Below are 19,442 nucleotides of genomic sequence, written 5' to 3'. Positions count from 1 at the left end.
ATCACGCCCCTCGAATAACCGATGTGGTACATCTTCTATATGGGGCGACTGTTTTCTCCAAACTGGACCTGAACAAAGGATATCACCAGCTCGAGCTCAGCAAGAACTCTTGCTGCATAACAACTTTCGTCATGCACCTCGGGCTATTTAGATATAAGCGATTAAGCTTTGGTGTATCGTCGGCAGCAGAAATCTTTCAGGCAGAAATCCATAACGTCATCAAGCATGTGCCCAACTGCCTGAACTATAGCGACGACATCTTAGTCTTCGGGCAGACACAGGAACAACACGACGACACCTTGATGAAAGCATGCATGGCATTAGAGGAAGCCCAATTGACCCTGAACAAGAAGAAGTGTGAATTTTGGAAGAAAACACTTTGATTCTTTGGACACATATTCTCAGAGAAGGGCATGACACCCGACCCAGAGAAGGTTAGCGCACTCAGAGATGCTGAGCCACCCATCACAACAACCAACCTCAGATCTTTTCTAGGGCTTGCCAGCTACTGCACAAGATATATCCAAGATTTCGCATCTGTCAGTGAGCCCCTCAGGGCCCTCACAAAACTCAACACTGAATTTGTCTGGTCACAACGGTGTCAGGAAGCTTTCCAATCCATCAAGGACCGCATCTCGGACGCCAAAAGCATGGCTTACTTCTATCCACGAAAATCCACGGAGCTCATTGTAGACGCAAGTCTGGTAGGACTTGGAACCATCCTCACACAACTGGATGGAAGAGAAGGACAAGAAAAGCACATTGTGTCGTTCGCCAGCCGAAGCCTCTCCAAGACAGAACAAGCATATTCTCAGGCTGAGAAGGAAGGGCTAGCAGTGGTCTGGGCCTGCAAACATTTCCATTTATTTTTGTATGGGAAACCTTTTGTCGTAGTCACGGATCACCAGGCACTAATCTTCATATATGACAACCCACAAGCCAAGATGCCCCCCCGGATAGCAAGATGGGCACTCCGCCTCCAGGACTACCAATTCACGATTACACACAGACCGAGCAAAGAGAAGAACCCAGCCGATTATCTCTCACGTCACCCACGAGACAAATGTGAACAAGAGAAGTCCATTGCGGATCAATACATAAGATATGTCATCCAGAACAACACACCTCAGGGTCTAGACTTGGAGAAGATAGATCGGGAATCCAACACTGATCCAGGGATACAAATAATTCTGAGGTGCCTAGAAACGGGGCGATGGAAACACGCAAAGCAAATCAAAGAAACCGTAAATGAGGACACGAAACAAGACATTGCATGCTTCTTAGCAGTCAAAGAGGATCTCGCAAAGTCTGACGGGGGCCTATTGCGAAAAGGCACCAAGCTATCATACCACGCACCTTACAACAGAAAGTCCTGGAACTGGCCCATGAAGGACACAGGGGCATAGTGTCCACAAAAAGAATGTTAAGACAAAAACTGTGGTTCCCGCAGCTCGACACACTAGTGGAAGAACTTCTCAAGAACTGTCCGACATGCACTTTCATAAGACCATACACCGCACCAGAACAACTGTGCATGACATCCCTGCCCGAAGGCACATGGGAGGAAATAGCCGTCAACCATTTTGGACCAATAGAAGGAGGGGAACACATCCTAGTGGTAGTCGACAAACACTCAAGATACCCGGACTTGCAGATAGCACCGTCCACGTCAGCGCATCACACCATTCCGGCACTAGACAGGATGTTTGCCACATACGGCATTCCAAAAGTGGTAAAATCAGATAACGGGCCCCCCTTCACCGGGCAAGACTTCAAAACATTTGCAGAGTATATGGGTTTCCGTCACAGGAAATTAACACTGTTGTGGCCACAAGCCAATGGCACAGTAGAAAGATTTATGAGCAATGTTAAGCGCACAACACAAATCGCGCGACTCACAGGAGAACCCGTAGAAAAGCTCCTAAACCAGCTCATGTGAGACTACCGCAACACGCCACATAGTACCACTGGGAAAACGCCGTCAGAGGTAATGTTTGGACGCAACATCAGGACACGCTTGCCACAAGCAACCGCTGAGGAAGACCAGTATGAACATGACCAGGAAATGAGAAGGAAGGACACCATCATGAAAAAAGGCATGAAAAGGTCAGCTGATGTATCTCAAAGAGCCAAAGAGAATGATCTCTCACCAGGAGACGTCGTGGTAGTCAGACAACCAGAAAACCGCAAGAACATGGCTCCATTCAATGAAGACCCCCTCACCATCATCGAGACAAAAGGGTCACTCATCACAGCAGAAGGGGAACGCAGATCCACCACAAGAAACTTGCCACATTTCCGACAGATGCTGGGAATCATACCCACTGCCAACAGGAGTCCAGATAATAGGCACTCCACCTGGGACGCTCCTTATGAAGGAGACAGAGAAGATTCAGGAGAGAACATGTCACAGGAGGCCACCCCAAGCCCCCCTGCAAGAATGGACATTCGACTCCAGAGAACCCGCAAGAAACCTCACCGCCTCATTGAACAAAATGAACTAAAGAAGAAATTTGTGTTTAGTAAGGGGGGTGGGGGGAGGAGGAGTGTGGTGTCGTCACTGCACTCACATCACGTGAGGAGTACCAGGGGACGGAGGGAAGGGTAAGGCGCCAGTGCCTGGCAGCCACTGTAAGAATAAAGAGGTTTTGCACCCCAGCTCTGTGTCGGCCCCCTTCTTGTGTGACTGAAGAGAGGCGGACCCCTTCACAGTACTACAGGTCTGGACTAGTGTCTATGTTGGCATGTTGCAGGACTGGGCATGGTGTGTATTTATGACGACACTAGAGCGAGGACATGGGTAGAGAGACTAGAATATACATAGGCTTGGGCTAGAGAGATAGGGCAGATCTGGGTCTAGGAGGAGAAAGTGGGTAGAGTTGAATCTGGGGGCCAAGGGAGAGGTAGGACTGGGCCCTGTGTTGTCATGGGAGCAGTGAAACGAGGCCCTGGCTAAAGAGACTAGAAGCTACCTAGGCTTGGGGGTAGACAGAGGGTAGGCCCCTAGTACAAGAAAGAGAGCAGAGCGATGGCTCGGGTAATGGGAGAGGGTAGGGCCGCGGGGCTGGGGAAAGGCATGCGGCGCTGACCCTGGGAGGAGGAACAGGACAGACCTGTGGGGGAGGGCCGGGCCGCTGGAGGCGAGGGGCAGGCCTGCCTGCCTGCCCGTGTGTGTGCCTCTGTGTGCGCGCGCGCTGGCAGCACGGGAGGGAGGCCCGCAGTGGGTGGATGCTGTCCAGGGTTGATTGTTGAGGTCTGCTGCCGTGCACAGGACGCTCCTTGCCTTTCACGCTGCTTCCCTCCCTCTGTGTTCTGGGCTTTCCCAGCGAGGAATTAGAGATCTGCAAATAAGCCAGATCCGGGTGTGGGGCGAGACCTGCGGGGAGAGTGAGAGACGGAAACCCGGCCCGAGACAGACTGCAGAGGGAGAGACGAGCAGCCGCGACCTGCAGCCAGAGGCGAGAACCCTGTCAGGTAACATGCCCCGTCCCTGGGGTAGGGGCGACACTCTTACACACGGTGGGCTGCATTGAATGTCCCGAATTGTGCACTTTCACTGATCCAGTATGCCTGGCAGCCCCGGGAGTATTTGGGGTGTGCCAGTAAAGTCCGCTTGCCAGCCCCATTGTCATTCTGAAGAACAGCTGGTGTTGGGAAAAGGCAGCTGGGCTGCAGAGGTGTCCCAGTTTGGGGGCGGGGGGAATGGGGGCGCTTATCGTATTCTCTTGCCAGCAGGTGCATTCGCTTCAGCGCGTCCAGCTGTTCTATTCTGTTAATAGTGGGTAGCCCTGATCACATTTGTTTTATCTTGTGTAAATGTTATTGCTTTTTATATCGCCCCAGGAACTAGCTGCAGTGATCTGTGTCACAGGCTTCATTTTGGTGAGATAGCTCAGTAGGTTAATACCACGCGGCAACGAGTTTATGTGTTCACCTGAAAGTTTTATATGTAGGTTTCAATCCTGGCAAGATTGCTTGGGCGGTTCAGCGGCCGTTTCAGAGCTATGTAAAAAGTGACGGTCACGAGTTTAAATCCCGGCAATATCGATCAGGCTGGTTAATGCACCTGCTGTAAGTCTGCTCGTAACCTGCCTGTCATGGGAATGATTCCTGTATAAATAGTTTTGAAGGCTCCGGGGTAGAGTCTGACATCTATACGACGCAGAAGTGAGTCGTAGATGTGTCCGGGGCCGCCTTTCATCCATCCAATTACATGAGTACCCTTGGGGGCAAAGGGCTGAACGTATTTCTGGTGCGAGTTTTATAGGAATAGTTTATATAACTATATAAATGCTGAAATTGGTTGTTTTCCATGTCTGAAGTGTACCACGGCATTAGTCACCTGTTTCTATATGAATGACTCCATGTTTCTAGGAGCAGGTGTGCTAGTCGAATGGGTTCAGTTGAGACTGCATCTCCCAGATTGCACTGGTGTGTTAAACGAAGCTGAGGACTGGAAGCAGGGAGGTGGTGAACTGGAGTCTGTTGGCTACCAGAATGTAAAGTCCTCGTGTCTTTCGGCCCTGTGATGCCATTGGCTGATTCTGGCGGCTTTGTCATACACACACGTTTGCCCGCAGTTACTGCCCAAGCCCGTGAGCTGGGATGAGGGTGGTGTTATCGTTCCCTCTGCACACCGAGGGGACTGCCGCCGTGCCACGTCATATGTAGTTCCCAAACTCCCCGGCACTTTTTGCAGCTGGTATTGTGTGGGGCACGTGCTGTACACTTATTCCCCACTGTCTGTCTGCCCCCAGTATTGGCAGGGCCGCGCTGGGGGAGATTGGGGGGCAAGGAGACGGCTCGCATCGTTTGGTATTTAGGTGTCCCGGCTGCTCGTGCACCGGCCCTGCTAGGTGAACCCTGCAAAGATGGGCGCAGCACTAGAAACCGCTGGCTGTGCTGTGTGGTGTTCCTTTTTGATTCTAGGCGCCACCACACACAGACAACCGACTGAGCTGGTTTTTGTAGGCAAAGCCAGCCATTTACCCTCAGACGGCCCCAAGAGTGATGGTCACACGCTAGCCCCCATCTACAGTGGGCAGATGCCTCCAGGCTGGCCTCTTTGGCGTATGGGGGGGGGGCATCTTGAGTTGCCTGCAGGCTGCCCGATGTAGGGGCGGAGGTCGGTGCCATGTGTTGCCTGGTGACTCCTTCACACGGATGAGTGAAGGCGCGACACGCCATGCGTTAACCCCATCTAGTGCTGATATACAGGTAAAAATCACAACCTCGCGTGAGAATGTAAAGCTGGACCGGACTGGATATGCATCTCGCGCCTGACCTGGGGTTAGATTGGCACCCATGTGCACGCCCCGCCCCCCCGCACCCCACACACACTATTCTGCCCAGCCTGTTTTAGTGCGTACAACGCAGGCTGGCACCACTAGTCGGCATACATGCCAGTATGCCCCGTGCCACTGTCGAGATTAGGCTTATCCAGGCTTGCTTTTTCTTGGCATTCGGGGTAATATAGTTTGGCTTATCACCTTCTGAAACACGGACTACAACTACCAGAATGCAAAGAGAAAAACAAACATCAAATAAGCAAGCAGCCTTGGCTTTTTGTACTGCCATCATGGGCTCACGCCCTCTGCCAACCACCATTATCCTTATACCCAGATGCCACAGCATTGCCAGCGTCTGCTGGCATCAAAGCCAGCATTCTTGCACCATTTCCAGGATGTCCCATTAGAAGGGAAACCGAGTTCCTTGATTTTAGTGGACATTTCCTATTGGGGAAATGGTACCATGTCATTAGAACATGGGGTTTATTATATAGTGTTTTAATGTCAGGTGGGATTATATGTTGAACATGTGATCGTATTTCGTATGAACGCACATGTATAAATAACAATTCAAATGAAAAAAACATGTGCATGAAAGAGCAGGAACTCGCTCTACCAGTCTCGGACTGGCCTATAGGGCAATGGCCGAACTTGCTCGTGTGGGCCACTTATTAGACCAATGTAGACCAGTTTGATTAGTTACTTCACGGTGCGGTTATTAGTTTTGAGCAATGCTACTGAATACTTATTCTTTAAAAGGCACAATTTGCAACGCAGTTTCTTAAACTCCCCCCTTGGGTACTATCGAACGGTCTGCCACAAGAGGAATAAGCATGGGCACTACCCGAGGGTCACCGTCAATGCATGCCCATTCGCGGGTGCTCTGGGCAGGGGAGCATGTCAGGGGTGAAGTGTCTCTAGTGAAGCCCTGCCCTCCCCCACCCCCGGGATGCTGCCCGAGCGCTGCCTACTTCGCTGTTGCCCAGTCCGCTGTACTGCCTCTGGTGCTGCGTGGATTTCTCTTTGCATGATGGGACTGCAAGTCCCAGAATGCAAGGCGAAGGAGCCGGAATGGCAGGGAGCAGGTAGAAGGTGCTTTCTGTGGCGCGCGCGGGGTGCCGGGTGTACCGGAAGGGAGTGCGCTTGTGCTGCCTGCCTGCTACTTCCACGTGGAGCAATCAGGCAGGTGGATTGGCAGGAAACGCCCCATTGCTTAGCCAGCCCGAGTAGCCTGACGCATGATGGCCGGCCACTCCAGCTCCGGGGTGTTTCCGGGCCAGCAGCATATGTGGCCCCTTCACACTGGCAAACGCGTTGATGTAGCCGGTCCGCCGGCGGTCTCCGGAGTCCGTGTACAGGAGTAGGGTAGCCGCCCAGTTTGCTGTCCTAAATTCCAGAATGGGGACATTTGAGGGCGCGGTCTCATTGTCCTGAAAGTCCAGTCAAGCTTACTGTATAGCTCCAAGGCCCCATCGCCTTAGATTTGGCAAAGAGATGAGGGGCCGCATGGGGCCCCTGTTCCACTAAGTCAGGGGCAGGGTTAACCCGCAGGCCCACTTCATAATGGAGAAAGTAAAAACAGGTGGGATAATACAACTTTGCTGGTGGGGGCGGACTCTGAGGTGGACTGGCATAAAAGCAGTGCTTTGAGAGCAGGTTAGGCGTGGAGATCTGAATTCCAGACCAATGCACGGCAGGTGTTGGCGAAGAAAAAAGACCAACTGTTGAAATATTGGGCTGTCCATTTCGGTGTCCCCTACTGGCCCTACACCCCCTACTGCAGTGCTGGCGGCTGCTCCTGTTCATGCCCTGTCTTCCTCTGTTGGTGGGGAGCAACTGCCCGGTCAGACCTGCCACCTTTACAAAACTTTCCGCAGTGTTACCCAGGAACGGATTCCCTGCGCGGAGGGGCAGGTGAGATATTAGGAGGAAGGGTTTAATGGGCGAAAGCCCCACAAATCTGTCTCTGCGATTATACATCTCGTGCCTTTTCGTCTTTCACACACTGATGCATGAAGATGGTCATGCAGATCGGAGCTGCCTGTGGTGGCGGTGCAGTGTTTCCCCTCACACTGATGCATGAAGCTGGTCATGCAGATCGGAGCTGCCTGTGGTGGCGGTGCAGTGTTTCCCCTCACACTGATGCATGAAGCTGGTCATGCAGATCGGAGCTGCCTGTGGTGGCGGTGCAGTGTTTCCCCTCACACTGATGCATGCAGTAACTTTGCTGAAAATGTTCGGGGGAACATGGCATCTAAACGAATTGGGTCCCTGCCAAATGAGTGGGTGTGCCACAAAAGTTGGGGGGAAACTCCCTTGTTCCCCCACCCCTAAAATGACGCCCATGCATCCTGTCGCACTCTGACGCAGACGCGTGTGGAAATAGTAAGAGGTCATGACCACTGCGCTCACGCAAGTGGGATAGTTGTTAAAGACTGTGTCAGTGTACCGCACCGTATAGCACCGCGCATGACTTTGGCAGACTGGCGAGTGATGACGAAGGAGGGTCAGGTCCCCACAGTCCCACGCTCTCTTGCTTTTGCCCCTCCCGCGTGACCCCACTCTGCCTCCTATACCTCACCGTGGATGTTGTGATTGGGCCTAAGTTAGGTTGACCAGACATCCCAGTTTTGGCGGGTCAGTCCCTGTTTTTTGCGAGAGGTGCACGTGGCAGCATGGATTTCATGAGCAGCGGTGGGGGAGTCTCATCAGCCCTTATGAAGTTGATAAGCAGAGGTGAGAGGTAGGAGAGAGACTAGCCAGCATGGAGTCGATGAACAGCGGTGGGAGAGGGCCTCCATCGGATATCCCTGAGGGTGCGAATATATGTCTTTCATGGAATCGCTCCACTGCTATTGGGGGAGCGTTTCCCACACTCTCATATTCAGTAGGGAGATTGAAACTGCCAAATTCTTTGCAACATCTGCTGGCATGGACACTGACAGATCTTGGGTTTCAGTCAGAGAGGACCCTTTCCTTGTGAGGCTAGGGCTGTGAACCTGCTACAACATAATCCCCCTAGGGGTGGCGGTGAGCGGGACCTTACAGAAGGTCCTGTCCCTCTGAGGGACAAGGATTCCCGTTCTGCAGAGGAACTCCCTACAACCCAACAGTAACATCAGAACTCCAGCGACATCCATCAAACCAAACCACTATTTGTTATTGTAAAATAAGACCCACAATCCAAACTGAGGATCAGTGTAATTGAACTACCCTGAGGAGAAGAAGAATGAACAGTGAGTAATATCGATTACTCAATGGTTGAAAACCAACACTACTTTGAGGAAGAAGAATGAACAGTATCAAGGCATTTTTTCAACAGGAATTCTGCTGAAGTACTTTACTTTGACAGAATTCTGTCGGAAAAAAAACCCATCAAATTATATGGGTGGATAAGGGGTAAAAACGGGTTGGGAGGGGTCTGGGGATAAGTGTAGGTAAAGGGGGGGGCTTAGGGAGAACGGCCCACCCCAAATAAAAAAGAGAAAATCAGTGAGTTTTCTTCAGGCAGAATTCCTGTCGAAAAAAATAACATGGAACCAAATGAACAAACAATGAAGAGTTGTAGAGGAGCAGGTGAATGCCTCTGCAGGAAGTCCCGCCCCCCATTCTGCCCATATGTTGTGTAAGAGGATTCAATTCAACACTACAGCTAAGTCAATGCCTAGCCTGGGATACTGAATGGAAACCCTTATTGATATATCTTTATGTCCAGTTCATGCGCTCTGGATGACTACCCCTATATAACACCCCTCTCTTGGAATCCCCCTGACCCCACTGAGCCAAGAAGTAGTTCTGTTTTGCAAGTTTAAAGGTTTATTTGATAATTTAAACAATATATATATATATCACGCTTTATAATAAATTAATAATTAAATATCACACTGAATCTGAGCAGTAATCAATAATGGATAGTCTGGCATTAGCACACTTGTGAATAGGAACAGAAGAATAAGGTGGTAGAGAATGCTTTATATAAGTTCAGATGGATGTAATGTTGAATGAAAATGCAATACAGAAAATACTCAATATGATTTCAACAAAACAATGTAATCACTTTTCTCTGGCAATCCCCTCCCCCCTTTATGCAATGCAAGGAAATGGAAGGAAAGCACACAGTTCTCAGAAATGCAATCAACTGTAATTCAGTTCACCCCAGCAAGCTTAGACTACAGAAGTTTGAAACACAGGCCCAAAATGCTTTTAAATGTGCTGGCAATGAAGTGAAAAATATGCTAAAATGCTTTTAATTCCCTCTAGAGGTTCAGGGTGAGTGAAATATACTTGGGATGATTTCAGGCTCACTTTAGCAAGGATCTAGGAGTAACTAGCAGGTTAAACGAATTTTTGCCAAATGAAAGCAAGAAAACTGCTGTTTTCACACGTGGAGAAATTTGCAAATCGCGGTAAAATTCGCAAGTGCGTTTTTCGCGATTGCGGCAAAATTATAGGGGGTAGGAATGCGGTTCTAGGTTCGTTGAAAAGCCAAGATTCCCAGCTTTCAGAAGAAAGTTACTGCAAGTCTCTTAAGACAAACGGTCTTGGAGATATGAGCGATATGGTAAAGGTCGTTTTTCCGATTTGAAATTTTAAAAGTTCAAAGTGACAAGTGACAGCCAGCAACTAGAAATGACCGGTGATAGCTTTGCAAATGACAGGTGACAGTTAGGAGGCAGTTCTACTTAGATTAAAATAGCTTGGATTAGATTATTTTAACTAAGAGATTGGTTCTGCACAGTTCTGCTAGGTACTCACAATATATTTTTGAAATAAATGGGCCTCGCCACGGATCTGGTCAGGTTTTCTTCACTCGCCATGGACGGTCTCTGCGCACAGCGTCTGGGTCAGCTCTACTCTGCTGGTCTGGTCTGGGTCTCTGGTTCTGATCAGGTCTGTGGGTCCGGATACAGCGGTCTCCGGTTCAGCTGGTCTCTCTCTGGATACAACACTGCTCTCTGGCAAATGGCAAGAGTTCTTGCAAAGAATTCAAACAGCTCGCCTGGCTGTGATAATGGCAATGATTTGAGGCCTGCTAAAGAGGGATTTAGCTTGTAGTTGACCTCTCTGCTACAAATTCTGAAGTAAAGTCTTGGTCTCTGAAGGTGGATAGATTGAAGTCTCTATGTTGGCTCTCTGGAGGTTGATGGAGGTAAAGTATGGATTTTCCCGGCAGAGCGTCCCGCAGCAGATGGAATAGAATGTCCCTATCTGTCCTGACTGTCTGCTTGTATGTGTTTTGAAAGTGGGTGGAAAGGCTAGCTTCCTAGGCCCTACCCCTCTCCACTTGTCATTGGCCACTTCATCCTCTTCCCCTTGATTGGGGGAATGAAATGAAGTGTCATCATGATGAGGTCTGTTTATGATACAGAGAACCCACCCCTGTCAACTTTACACACAATCTGTATTTGCTCAAACAGACATGTTTCATAGATACACAGTGGTTTGAAATTACATGCACCCATCACATATAACATGAGATATACCCTGTTCAAATCTGCTCTTCCTGAGAGCTTGCATTGAGAAATGGCAACATATTTCACTTTTTGGTCAAGTTACCAATATCAGATTCTTACTCAAATTTACCCAAATATGTGCAAGGCATGCAGGCATTGATTGATGAAGTATCAGACTTTTCACATGCAGACATTTTAAGTAATACCCTCTTAACTGCTAGTTTGCCCCCAGAAAATCACACAAATTGGAGTTTGGGCTTGAATTGAAGGTACATTTTTTTAAATTAAGGCTCTCAAAGTTATACATTTCTGTCATTTGATTACAAAGAGTTATCAGTGTTTCTGTAAAATATATATTTTGCTTTCAATTCAGTTCTCAGAGTGTTGGAGTCCGCCTCTAAGACTTGGGTGGGTCAGTCACATGTGTCTTCTGGCAGGCAGGCCTTTGTTGACAGGAAACAGTCAAAATAAACATAACCTATTCAATTGCAAGAGCCTATTGTGTGGTCTCCAGGAGGCTCCCAGCCAGTCTGCCTTCTATCAATCAAGAGGTCATGTGAGATTCTAACTCCTGGTGTGAATCTCTGGAGGTGAGAGGGTTTCCCAGGCTTCAGGCCTCTGGGAACAGCATGTGGCAAATTTTTAATTAAAATGCAGCCTTTGAAGTCAGCTGAGTCAAATCCCTTTGTCAGCAACTGCACTCAGTTCTCCTGTCAGAGTTTAGACCGCTAGCGCCGCCTTGAGGATTTTGTTGGTACTGCATGCAATTTTGGGATCTTTCTTGGATTAATGCATTCTAAACAGGAATGGTTCTTACATGGTAGTAAATAATCCTTGCTTAACATTGTTTTGATGGGGCTCCTTACAGTAAGATGGTTATGTGGAACCCCACAAAAGGGTGAATCTTTAAAGTGGTCCAAGGAGCCACGATTTCAGCAACTTTTTGACATCAGTAACAGTGGATTTTGTTAACAAAGATCTTTCTTCACACTGGTAGTTGGAAAGTTAGGTAACCATTTTGGTGTGCGCACAAACTGCGTGGTTCTCCTGGATTCTGGCGCACTTGTGGGCTTTTTGGCCATCTTGGATTTTCTAAGCCCACAGCACCAAATGTTGCAGCATGATAGCTCAAACGTGGGTCAGGACACCCAACAGTTGGAAGACGGAAATTGCGACATGTGCAACACCAGTGATGGTGCCTATTCCACGGAGAGCCTTTGAGACAAGATATCCGTTCAGAAGACCCCATGTGATGTACCCTCGCAGAGATGACCATCTCTTGGAGGAGGTCCCCAAAGGAATATGAAGATGAGAAGGAAAGAGGCCGATGATGTCACAATAAATAAGCGTGACGCACTGAGAAGAATGGTCGAAGAAGAAGATGCATAGACCTTATAGACTCTGATGACGAAGTAAAGAATCGAGAAGACTTTCATATGCGGAATGAAGATTGCACGTGTGAATAGCACTGCAGAAAATGCAAGCTGTTTTATAATTGTACAGATGCTGTAACGCAAGTAGATTAAGTAATCATAAAGGCTGGCTACACATAGTCAATAGACTGCAGACAGTGCTGCCATTATATAGAATTCTGCACATCGGTGTCACGTATTTAGTAAGCTCAGACCCGTGAAGAAAGAAGAATCTGAGGGCTGTGTGTCGCAGTAAGAAAACAGCTGAAGATCGAGGAAAGTCCTACAATAGCTGTCTGGCCTGATGTCAAGGGATGGAGCAGCCAAGAACCGTTTATCCTTGAAGAACAGTGAACGCGAGAAGCTGAATCGGCCCTTGTTAAGGTGCAAGGAAAGAACAGCATGAGTACCACGTTTGTTAATTCAAGACAATTAAATGCTGCAAAACGGGCCGAATTACGGTCTCCTGTCACGTGAGTCAAGGATAGAAATAGGAGTGAATGTGCAGACCTGAGCTACGATAAGGATGCGCCTATACTCCCTTTTTATTCTCTGGAGCAGTGATACTTTGTCAAGACAAGTTCAAAGACAATCTGAATGACAGAAAGCATGAGCAATGAGAGATATAGGGCTAATTGGGTGGGGAGACAGTCAAGTCCACCCACCAGCATCTGGGGTACCAGTTTACGTGCCATTAGTGAGCCGAATGTTCCAGAATGGCACGAGTGTGCCAACCAATTGTAAAATGCCATATAATGAAGGGCCTTATAGTTTGAGAGCCAATGGTGTATCGTGTATCTAGTAACTGATGAGGATGACTTGCACTAGGGGTGGGTATAAGTTGTCCACCTGATTGTAGAGACCCAATCACTAACCAATCCCTTAAAGAAAGTATACCTAGATGTTCCTCTTGAACCTATCACAATCCCACGTAGGTTTTCTTAGTTTTCCACGTAGTATGACGTCACTTATCATGAATTTCTAATACTTAAGTGTGTTTTTTTTTATGCAAAAAGATTGAGAGCACAATTGAACGTCCACTGATTTGTTTTATAACTCCCTTTTTAGACAATTGAAAATAAAACAGCTGGAGGAGACATTTTGCCAAACTTCCTGTGTTGGTCTAATTATTTGGTGTAAGAGTTATTCCTATTGTATGAAGTGTTACTGATTTAAAAGGGCCCATTCGTGGGTTCAGAGTGATCAACGAAAAGAGAGAACAGACTATAATCCTCCTCTGGTAAGGACCCAGCAGCCAATCATATAAAGAGACGATTGACCACTGTCCATGAGAAGTGGAACTCATACTACTTGAGTGAGGAGTGCTGAGAGAGATGGGGAGATCCTCTGTCGGGAGGAAACCACAAGGTGCTGTCTGCACGAAGCACTGAGGAAGCTAAAAGCCAGAGACACAGAGGGGAAAGAAATCCCCAGGAGAAGGTGCGGTGGCGTGACCGCAGAGAGGTGGAATTATTTGGTCTGTTAACAACATTCGAGACCCCTTGAGAACAGGTGCTGTGGAGAAGAACCGGAAGGAGATGAGCGAGAACCGAAGTTATCCTGACCGTGAAGAAAGTCACTAGCCTGAAAACAGGCCCAGTGATACCAACCCATAGAAAATAAGATAACGTGAATGCCAGGAGACCTGGGATAAAGAGTTCACTCAGCCTACTCGTCCCAGTGAATCGCTCAAAGCTAAGAAGAGTGAGGAACCCTCTGGGATTCATCCAACTGGTCCCAGTAAGTACCCCCGAAACTAAGAGTGAGCAGCTCTCTAGGACACAATTTACTCGTCTAACTGAGCAGGCCAAAACTAAGAAGAGTGAGAAACAGTGTGAGACTCATCCTACTGGTCCCAGTAAATGGCATAAACCAAAGAAGAGAGAGAATCATTATGCAACTTCACTTACTTTTCTCAGTAATATAAGAATTGAACAGGAGAATAAGAATAACTGTTGGGTCTATTTGATGAATCCTCAAAGAATACCTGCCTAACGTCTCCTTCCAGGTGGCCAGGGGAAGGCAGCCACTACCTGATCCTATCGCTGGGAGTGGTATTAGCGAGGTGGATCACCTGGGAGGAGAAGGCCCCTAAAGGAACAGGAAGACTCAATTAGAAGAGACACAGTATGTATCTTCTTCAGGAAAGTAGATCTCTGTAATACCGCAATATTTGAACACTTGCTGTCCGAGTAAGGTTTCACCTCACAAAGCGTCCCAAGTTAATGGTAGTGAAAATGCTTATGATCAACAGGGGAATAATATGTGTAGGATCAGAACCTTAATACCCTGACTTCTGATGAATATAATTCTCCCTTAAATCTGAACCAACCATTGATGCCGCTAAAACCCTTCCCAAGGGGTCAACTGGGTAAAAAAGTTGAACTTTGTATTACTGAAGGAAAAAGAAATCAAAACATTGGGGACTTCAAGTCCTGCAATGCCCTAAGGACTGGGACAAGGAAGAGGGACTCAGAGGCACTAAACTGCAAGGTTCAGCCTAATGGTTCTAATGACCCACACTTGGGCGGGACCTTTGAATATATAAGGACCCCTCAGGTGCCGGCCATTATAAACACAAGGTGGAGTTGCAGAGACCACCTGTCACAATTGCAGTCGAAGGAGAAGGAGCCGCCGGAGCCACTGCTTTCTTTGGGGCGGATGACGGTCCTGAGAGGGTCTCCAACATTGAAGCTCCTTTCCCGATCTGCGTGGGCCGCGGAAAACACACTGAAGCAGTCTGATGTGCAGGAGGCAGAACGAACCATCGCAGCGGGTCGATCAGACGCTTGTGGAGGAACCAGTAAGTTTACCATTGTCGGCTAATCCCGGTACGCTGGTTTTACGATTCCTTTCATGGAGGCTTTGCAGGCCTGGGTCGGAAAGGGCAAGGTCGCGTCTCTCCTCGTCACCCTTTCAGTTCTTGCCGCCTTTCTCCTCCTCTTGAATTGCCATGCTTGGATAGCTGTCTTGTTGTGCTGGCTGCCTTGCTCATCGTGTGCTCTCATGCTACACCTTTTATCCCTGTGGGGAAAGGAAAGGGCCGTCGGGTGTGTGTGTGATTCTGGTCAATTGTCTGACTTTGCCTGACCATTGTGTTAGGAAATGTCAGGTAAACAGCTCTGGTGTTAGTCTGTTGTCTTTCCTGATATGCGAAAGTGTTCGTGTCGGATAAGGGGTGTTTTTGAGTATCCTACATGATAGGATGGGGAAAAAGTGTCGGAAGAAGGGGGATACCGCGTCTCACCCCTCGGTGTCCCACTTACACTCCCAGAGGACCCCCATTCAGATGATCCTCCCTCACTAGTCCACCCCCAGGAACTGGATCCAATAGCGATGGCCGTGTCCTGGCCACTTGGATGACAGACCCCCATGGACTAGTCAGGGAGGCACCTTCAGGTTTCTCACAGGAGATAATTGCTCTATTTTTCCCCTACCCTGGAAAATAGAAATTCACAATCTGGATCCTGCACACAATGGTGTTCAGCTTTCCATTTATTAATTGGTTAACAGCCAGGAGGGTAGTAGCAAGAAGAGGGAGCCTTTTTTCACCTTTTGTCTCTCAACTTTTACTTTTTACTATATCCCTAGCACAGAGCACTCCTGTCTGTGTGTCTGCAAACCACATGTAGTATACCACATGCGCCATGTCCCTTGAACTGCATTGTCGTACCTGCATGAAGTGATCATGTGTTGTAGGAGGACTTTCTGGTAAATCGGAGTTGTTTTGGTGCCATATTGGAATAGGTTCATTTTTACCTTATTCTACCCTTATTCAAACTGATTTGTTGTACATTTTTGTTTCTTTTTACATATTTTCAGTAGTGTCTTAAATATTATATTTTCAAATAGTCGAATGACATTTAAAGTGACATTACTAACTTTGGCACCTAAAATATTCCTCTTAGGCGATATTGGTAAAATCTAAATGACAACTTGTTAAACCTTAACTGAAAGGACTGTGTGCCAGTCAATGTCTTTATTAAAACCCTACTTATAGGAATCCGACTATAAAATCCAGCATTGTTCCGCTAAGTTGGGTTGCAACAGAAGACCCACTGTCGTGGCTCTGCAATAATTCTTGAGACTTTAGGGCCTGAGAAATCTACAGTATTGTTGGTAAACCCCACTCTCTGTGCCACTTCAGGCCTTCACACTCTAGGCATTCTGGATCTGTCATGGTCAATATGGGCGGGGGGGGCTAATAATAGAAACTAAGGTCTCAATTCCTGTTTGTTTGGTCACAGAGTCTGCAAATGTGGGAAACATATGAGGTTCAGGTTTAGAGGGGTAGGGTGGTGGCCATGTGAGCAGACTGCAGTGTGCATGCCAGCTGCAGCCACCTTTTCACCATGTGGCAGTCAACGACTTCTGAATATGTGTAACAATGTTAAGCTATGACCGCTCTAAGAATTCTGTTGAACGGCCTGTAAGCCATTGCCAACTTGTTAAATAAAGCTGTTAAAAGAACAATTCACCACCTCCCGCTGCTCATTCCCAGACATCATTCAGTCACTAAAACGGGAACCAATCATGGGCAAGTGCATGGCCGCTCCTCTTCCAGGCATCAGTCTATGGACGGTGAATCCTTTTTGAATTCTTGCCCCCATTCTTTTTATCTATATTGAGAGGGGATCTAGTGTCCCGCTTATTTAGGCGCGGGGTAAATGCAGAGGGGGTGGTCTTACGAATTGGGCCGGTGATGCTCTGCTTACTGAAGAATTAGCAAACCACTTGGGCAAGCTATAGAGATTCCAGTATGAATACTAGAGGCACCGAAGATCAGTTATCCTTACTTGGATTTTCTTTTATGGGTATGTGGTGGGGGGGGGGGTTGGTGTAAGACGATCCCTCTTGGGTTATGGAGACTTTAACTCTACCTAAAGGTTTATTGCATAATATCACTGCCACCGACTAATGTTCGGTGGATTTTAGTGTGAAGGGGCTACCCTCGGCAGCATGTGGTAATGTATTGGGCAGGGTGCATGTCCGGCGGTTCCTAATTTCAGTGGCACGCGTTCTTCAGAATGAACCTAAAATACAAGCCTTAGACTAGAGCTGCATTTAGGCAGATAGCCTCTTTTCTAGTAGACTTTATGTGAAAGTACTGGGCTGTACAGATCAGTACTTTGTCTTACACCTTGGGCTTGGGCAGCATGGGTTCAGGGCACTGAATGGTGGCAGGATTGAGTGAAGACCAGTCTCCCGGCTGAGCGTAAGAAACTTTTCAGCTGTATCGAATGTATTGGTGTTGGACAATAGCGCCGTTAGAGGGGTTAAGCGGGAATATTTCCAAATCTTGAAGATGATGACTACGGGCCTGTGTTTCAGAGAGTTTAGCATCTAAACCTTGGGTATTAATACAGTGTCCGAATTTATGACACTCCAGTCCTCCTTGGTCAGGATGGCAGCTTGGCAGAGGTTTTCAAGGTCTGCATGGTTGGCTGGGGTTGCCGAATGGATGGATGAATTGAATCCAGCTGTATCTGAATAGCCAAACTTTGGTGGTCTGGAGGTTACCTGGGCACTGAGTTTTGACTCCTACCCTTTGACTCTTTTCAGCTTCCACTTGCTCTCCTCTATAGATTTAGGTTTTTCCTTTTACCCTCAAATATCACTTGAAGAACAATCCTGTATCTGTCAACGCTGTTGCTCTGGAGGGAGTCCGCTATTTTCTTAGAGTGGACACTGTCAATGCAATTATGTTGGTGTAAACCGTCTATTGTAATTCCATTACATTGACTACTCCTAAACCCGATCTTGGGAGACCGCAGCGTGTCCAGAATTTAGCGCCCCGAGTTTGATGGACATTTGGATGAGTGGTCTACATGCTTGCTCTGTGCCAGCTCTACTGGTTACCAGTGGACCACGGACGCGAGAATTCTTTTCTAAGTGCCGTGTATTGCAAGCACGGAGGTTAATTTTGTAAGACCCACATTGATAGGAGTAAATGATCTCTGCCTATTCTTCTACTTGCCTCATGCACCGATACCCAAATCACCCCAATACATGCCCTCATGTTAACTCGATTAATCAGGAGGACGTGCATTATTCGGTATTGGCCCCATCAGTGTGGAATGCTCTTCCTAATGAGAGTTGTCTACTGGAGGACCATTCTCGATGCACCATCTCTCTTCCTAGCTGTCCATTAAGTTCACTATACAGGTGCCAGCCTATCTGTAAGCCTAAGCTCTATGTGTTTTATTTATAATGCCAATCACCAGGCCCGGGCGATGCGCACTGTACCGGTAACATCCCACCAGCCTAAGCCTATGTAGCCCAGAGTGAAGCGAGAGCCTCGGCAAGGGCTGAGGGATGTTACTGATTAGCCCTGTACAACTCCTGACCCCCCCCTTGAGAGGGGGTGATTGTTATTCGCTCCCCGATGTTCGTCCTGGGTGCAAATAGGTTTATTTTATTTTTTTCAGAAACTGGTCTCCATGCATATTGCACAAGCTCAATCGCCTCTTAAAAACAAGATAGCCATCACCATAGTAAATAGAAAGGGACTCCCTTTTCTATTTCTATCGTGGTGATGGACGCAGGCGGGCTGATTGCTAGAACTGGAGCACAAAGCTTTGGTCCAGCAGGTAATTGGTGAGGGAGGTGGGTGGAGCAAGGTAGTGGGATGTCTGAGAAGTGAAGTGCAAGGGGAGAGGCTCCATGTTGCCTCCCCACAATCAAGATGGTAGCAGCTGGGGAAGGGCTTTGGGTGCCTGGAAAATGCGGGCGGTACACTGTGTTCTCACCTGCATTTCCAGTTACTTGATTGGCTGATCGCCCTTACCGGGTGCGAATGATGGCTAATGCACACTGACAAACCGAATGATTTGTTCTCTATATATGTGGGAGTGTTTTTGTTTATTGTTAAATGGTTAGTGGGTCAATGGGTGGGTCTGGGAATTGTTTTGTGTCTAGGCTGGTGAGTGGAGGAATGTGTGTGTGTTTGAGTTAGTCGGCAGTTCGTTGATGAGAGTATGCTTGGTTGTATGGGTGCAAGTTTTTGATGGGTAGATAGATGGTGATTTTCTGTCTGCATGTGTGGATGGAGAGTTTTGTAGGGCGATATCATTTATTGGTGTATGGACAATGTGTTGGTGGGTTGATGGATGGGTATTCAGGGGGTGGTTGGAAGGACAGTTTGTACAGATGGTCAGTTTGTTGCAGAATGTTGGTGGACGTGAATGGGTGAAACGTGGACCAATCGATGGAGTGTTGGGACGGGCGGGCGAATGGATGGAGCATTGGGAGGTCGGGTGGGTGGATGGGAGCCTTGGGCAGGTCGGGGG

General features: G+C 47.9%; 1 protein-coding gene across 3 annotated transcripts in view; it reads left to right on the top strand.

The window, feature by feature from the left end:
- The window catches only part of RAB3D (RAB3D, member RAS oncogene family), a 518,585-nt gene that overhangs the window by 87,767 nt on the left and 411,376 nt on the right, over nt 1-19,442 (top strand). The window contains exon 1 of one of the 3 annotated variants that reach the window (XM_069604150.1): nt 2,701-2,720. The exons of 1 other annotated variant lie outside the window; for it this stretch is intronic. The gene's annotated coding sequence lies outside the window, so the exon portion shown is untranslated. Of the gene's footprint in view, nt 1-2,700; nt 2,721-3,176; nt 3,475-19,442 lie in introns of those variants that run through there. One more of the 3 variants, XM_069604148.1, reaches the window with a different exon arrangement.

This window comes from Ambystoma mexicanum, chromosome 3q (genome assembly GCF_040938575.1).
Source record: "Ambystoma mexicanum isolate Mex_15411 chromosome 3q, UKY_AmexF1_1, whole genome shotgun sequence".
In the NCBI taxonomy this organism is placed as follows: Eukaryota; Metazoa; Chordata; class Amphibia; order Caudata; family Ambystomatidae; genus Ambystoma; species Ambystoma mexicanum.
This window is presented reverse-complemented; position numbering and strand designations above follow the sequence as displayed.